Source organism: Lonchura striata, chromosome Z, assembly GCF_046129695.1.
Source record: "Lonchura striata isolate bLonStr1 chromosome Z, bLonStr1.mat, whole genome shotgun sequence".
Lineage (NCBI taxonomy): Eukaryota > Metazoa > Chordata > Aves > Passeriformes > Estrildidae > Lonchura > Lonchura striata.
Window position 1 is genome coordinate 11,215,044 of NC_134642.1, and position 6,000 is coordinate 11,221,043.

Genomic DNA, 6,000 nt, shown 5'->3' on the forward strand with positions numbered 1-6,000 from the left:
TTCAGATGGAAGCTTGCACTTTTGCACATTATATTGCCATCACTAGTCACAGCGTTTTCCTGTCCTTAAGTGGAAGGGAACAGCCAAGTTTTGTAGGTGCTTGTTGTCGAAGGGAGGAACAAAAGTCAGATGGTTTGCAGAAGCTTACAAAACAATTAGTAAATTCCACACTTAGCATAAGAATTAATACAAGTTAGTCCCTGATGTCCTAGAATATGTACACAACATGGGATTTGGATTAAGAGGTAGGGCAAAAGGGAGAGAGTTAGAGAGAGAGAGAGAGAGAGGGAGAGGAAGAGACAGAGAGAGACAGAGAGAGACAGAGAGATGATTTAAACAGGAGGGAAAAGGCAAGAGAGACACAGAGAGAGAGTCCTGTCTCCAGCATGGCTCCAGGTCCAGGGACAGGGGGTGCACATGTGCCTGGGCTTTGTGAGGATACCTTTTATTCTCCCTGCCACGAAGACAACTTTCTCATTTTCTATACAAATTAGTTATCATGCACAGTTCTTTCAGACCTTTCTGAAAATGGGTCAGAGGGCTTCAGGTGTCTTGAGTGGTCTTGATCCCTCCCTATAGTTCATGCATGCCCCCTTCTCAGTCTCATTCTGGTGCTTGCACTCTGCTGTCCTTATCTCCAAGAGTCACAACAAGGATCTTTGTCCTGAAAAAGTGCTGCCCTACTTCTGTATGGCCACCTTCTCCAGCTACACCTGGTTAGTTCTCACAGTGTGTGCTACCAACAATCACTGGTTGTTACTACCAACAATCCTTGGTTGGCTCCACAACTATCTCATTTTTGCTGTTTACACATTGGCCCTTTGTCCTAGGGAGTCATGATCCTGCATGACCTTCCTGAGAGACACCTTTGACCTCTTCAAAGACCTACTTAGAAGAATCCCATGGGATAAGTCTCTAGAAGATAAGGAGGCCCAAGAGAACTGGTCAATATTCAAATATCACTTCCTCCAAGCTCTAGATCAGTGTAGCCCTATAAGCAGGAAATCAAGCAAGGGGAACAGCAGATCTACATGATGAGCAGAGAGTTTCTAGAAAGAAATTTCTGGGATGCAAAAAAAAGAGCAGGGCCCTGTGGAAGGACTATAGGAACATCATCAAAGAATGTGGGGATGAGATAAGGAAGACCAAGGCCCACTTGTCATTGACTCTGCAGCAGCAAAATGAAGATTGGGAAAATGTGGAGGCACTGCTGAATCAGATGGGTGTCCTGGTGATAGAAATCACAGAGAAGGTAGAACTACTGAATGCCATCATTGTCTCAGTCTTTACTGGTGAGGCCAGCCCTGAGGAGTCCCAGGCCTCAATCGCAGGAGAGGAAGGCTGGAGAAAGGAAGACTTTGCCCTGGTCATAGAGGGTTAGGTTAGAGATCAGCTAGAGAAACTTAACACCCATAAATCCATGGGCTCTGATGGGATGCACCCATGGGTGCCCAGGGAGCTGGCAGACATTGATAAGACAACCTCCATTATCTGTGCAAAAGCATGGAGAACAGGAGAGGCACCCAATGGCTGAAGGAAAGTCAACATTACTGCCATCTCCAAAAAGGACAAGAAAGAGGACCTGGGAAGATACATCCTGTCAGCCTCACCTCCATACCTGAAAAGGGAATGGAACAGCCCATTCTAGAGATCATGCCCAGGCATGTAGATGACAATAAGGTCATTGGGATTAGTCACCATGGATTCACCAAGGGGAACTCATGCTTCACTGATTTGATAAATTTCTGTGGTGTCATGGCAGGATGGGTCAGTGATGGGAGAACAGTGGATGTTGTCTGTTGTGACTTCAACAAGGCTTTTGACACTGATTCCCATAAAGTCTTCCGGAAATGTGGGTTGGAGGAATGGACGGTGAGGTGGATCGAGAACTGGCTGAATGGCAGAGTTCAGAGTGTTGTGATCAGCAAAGCACAATCCACTGGAGACCAACAGCCAGCAGCATTCTCTGGGATCAGTACTGGAGCCAGTCTTGTTCAACTTGTCTATCAATGACCCAGATGAAGGGATAGGATGTACCCTCAGCAAGTTTGCCGATGGCACTAAACTGAAGCAGTGGCTGATCCACCTGAAGGCTCTGCTGCTGTTCTGTGGGACCTTGATAGGCTGGAGAGTTGGGCAGAGAGAAACTTAAAGAGTTCAGCAAGGGCAGGTGTCAGGTCCTGCAGCTGGGCAGGAACAGCCCCAAGTGCCAGCACAGGCCAGGGGTTGTTCTACAGAGCAGCTCTGGGGAGAAGGACCTGGGACTCTTGTGGATCACACCCTGTCCATGAGCTGGCAGAGTGCCTGTGGCCAGGAGGGCCAAGGGTGTCCCGGGGTGCCTCAGGAAGGGCCTGGCCAGAAGGTCGAGGGAGTTGTGCCTCTGTTTGGCCTTGCTGAGGCTGCATCTGCAGTGCTGTGTCCAGTTCTGCTCCTCAGAAAAAGAGAGACAAGGAGCTTCTGGAGAGCGTACAGCAGAGGATGACAAAGATAATTTGGGGTCTGGAGTATCTCTCTTTTGAGGAGAGACTGCAGGAACTGCACCTATTTAGTCTGGAGAAGAGAAGACTGAGAGGGAATCTCATTAATACATATAAATATCTGAAAGGTGCCAAGAGGATGGTGCCAGACTTTTTTCAGTGTTGCCCAGTGACTGGACGAGGACCAATGGCCATAAACTCAAACACAGGAGATTCCACTCCAGCATGAGGAAGAATTTCTTTACACTGAGGGTGGCAGAGCAATGGACCAGGTTGTCCTGGATTCTTCCTCTGTGAAGACATTCAAACCCATTTGAACAGGCTCCTGTGTAACTTGCTGTAGCTCACCATGCCTTGGAAGGGAGGTTTGACTGGATGATCTCCAGAGGTCCCTTCCAACCCTAATGTTTCTGTGAATATGACACTTCTAGCCTTCTATAGCCATCCATCCTGTATGTTCTCTCGTGCTAGATCTCAGACTTGACACTGCCTAAGGAGATCAGAAATCCACAGTGAAACTAGCAGTCATTGACCAATGAGAGCAAAAATTAAAATAAAAGTGTGATTACATTAGTATGATAAGGATGTGAAAGCTGGGATTTAGGTCACTTTAAGTATTTGACCCTTCTGTCTAACCCTCCTGCCTCATTGTATGAACATTTTTTTAGGGAACTTCCTTGGTGTAAACAACTCCTGCATTCTCTTCTCATTTTCACCCCTGATCCACACCCCACACTGTGCTGGTACAAAACTTTATTAAGAACACTCTGTGAATTACATTGGGACATAGAGAGGAGTTAAGAATAGTCCTGCTAAGAAAATACAATGGTTATTTTTTAACTTACATATTTGTTTTATTATTTCTAAAGAATAGGCAGGCTGAAGAAAAGCAGACAGAAAATTATTCAGGATGAGTATTTACCCTTAGTTATTGCTATCCCAGGGGTGAGGATAGGATGAGATTTCAGTTCTGCTTTAGGTATCAAAGCACTCTTTCTTCAGGTGTTTATCTGAAAGTTTTAAAGTTGTGACAACTGCCCAGGATCAGCAAGTACAGCACATTCTTGTTTATTTTGTTCCTCATCATGTGCTTCCCAAAGCTCTACTATCAACAGCAGAACACAAACAACACTTAAATCCTGGAGACTGAAGAGGAAGCATAAAAAAAAGATGGTTTAGGTAATAATAAAATCCTTTTACTGTGTGATGGAATTGTGCACCTTGGTTATGGAAACTAATAAATCAGTTTCCCTGTGGAAAAAAAAAAAAGTGCATGGAATACATATACACATATATATAATATATTTTTAGACATATATTCATATATAGTAATTCTCTCGGAGTCTCTATGTAGGAACACAAATAGATTTTGATGTTACTAATTTATCAAGGAACTCCATTGCATTTTTTTAAGTTGGAAACCTAAAACCAAGTTTAATTTGAGACTAGTCTAAGTAAGCTAATAATACTTGTTTTACATCAGAAGGATCACTGGTAACTTGGTCCTGTTCCCAAGGGCTAGGAGAGATAAGGCAAGAACAGAGATGTGGCATTCCTCAGTGTAACCACAGGGCCTCTAAAAACCACCACTTGCTGAAAGTTTTCTGCAAGTTTGTTTTGGAGTGGGTGTACCCAGTCTGTGCTCCTGCTGGCAGGATGTATACACCTGCACACTGCAACGTGTCAGTCATTCAGTGCCCTACTTACTGTCACCCAGTTTGCCTTCACTGAAGTATAGTTTCACAGCAAAGCCTGGATCTAATCCCAGCCTATTTTCCCCATATTTTGGGGTTTTTTTTCCTCAGTTTGCAACAAAAGCACATGATAGTGGGGGGCTAGTGTTGGGACACTGCTTTGACTAATAAGTGCTGCTTGGGTGCTGCTGACACTTAAAATGAAAATTCTCCTGGTTTGTGGGCTGCTGGGTGGCTGGTGCTTACAAAGAGATTCGTATCTGCTCTGTATAAACAACCCATACAAACCTCAAATGCAGATTGATCTACCTCACCTACCTAAGTACTTGCATGTATTCTGCTACTAACAGCACAACCCTGCAAGCACACCACTCCACAAAGTCCTTCTTAAAGGCTGAGGGTGTTTTCAAGTTTTCCTCTGCAGTGTGATACTAGTTCAGGCCATTTCTGCAGAGCTATCTTACACTCTGTGGTGTGAGGTGATACCACCTACCAAGCCCTTGCAACACTGGGCCACAACTTCCTTCCATGGCCTCCCATCATGGTTTTGCAAGGTATCTGAGGGCTGCTGAGAAAGTAGGACAGATTTTCTTTTTTCCTTTCCCCTAAGAATCAGAGACAATTTAGTGGTTGGGCTGGTGTGAAAGGGGGCACACCACAAGCTGCCATCAAGGCTGCTGAGAGAAGCAGGCAATGTCCATGAACGTATTGTAACTGCCTCCAGATGCAGAAGTCAGCAATGCCTGATGTTATTTCTGATTCTCATCAGCATAATACAAAATTAAAAATACATGGAAATGCCAAGTAAGATATATGTGAACTAAATACTAGTTCACATACGTGCCTTTGTATCAGTATTTAATAGCTTTTTGGCATAAAATGATATATTAATAAATCAGTGCCCATTTGACTTCCTATGACTTTTGGAGAAAAACACAGAAACTATACTATTTGTACTGTACCATATTTATATATACATGACTGTTGTTAAAGCACTTTTTGTCAAACTTGTTGCCAAAATTAATTCTTCTTTGCAATTATTGGGAATATTTGCACCTTTTTCAGAAGTAAAATAAAGACAAGCTACCTAAACCTAGTGATGTCGAATAACACAAGAAAACACAGCAAATCCACCATTCTCTAACTAATGAGCAGTTGTTCACAAATTACTCTGACTGGAAACTGAGTTAGTGTGAGCAGCCAGCTGCAGAGAGGTGGCCTTGTGACTGCAATCACAAGATGGGGGATCAGAGACCAGGTTGGGGCTGGCAGGCTTCCCACCAGTCCCGTGGCACCCTGGCTGCTTCTGCTGCTGCCCTGCCAGCCCAGCACACTGAGGAACTGATCCCGGACCCTGCAGCAGGACCTCACCCATCCCTGAGAAAGCAAGGCAGCTGAAATTCAGATGCTTTTTGAATTAAATGTAGGACCAAATGTGTGTCTGAGTATTTGTATTAAAAGTTGATACTTCATTCTGTTTTCAACAAAACATACACAGGGGAAGTTTTGCTGTTTTCTTAATAAAGGCAACTAATATTTCTGGAAAAGTCAGGCAAAAGTTTTATCTATTTATAAAATGTCAGCTATTTAGACACAGAGATCAAGAAAGAGCTTTTAGCTTACGTGGATTATACCACATAGACTCATTGTGAGAAAAGGGAGGCTGGTGCCCATGGAAGAGAAGAGGTTTAATAAGAGGAAAGATTATAGTCAATAACTTCTGTAAGACTGCAAAGGTAGAAGTAGCTATTTTCCAGAGATATCTAGGGCCAAAAGTGGGAATAGCAGAGAGTAAATGAACATTGAGGTATTGGATCTGCACACAGTTA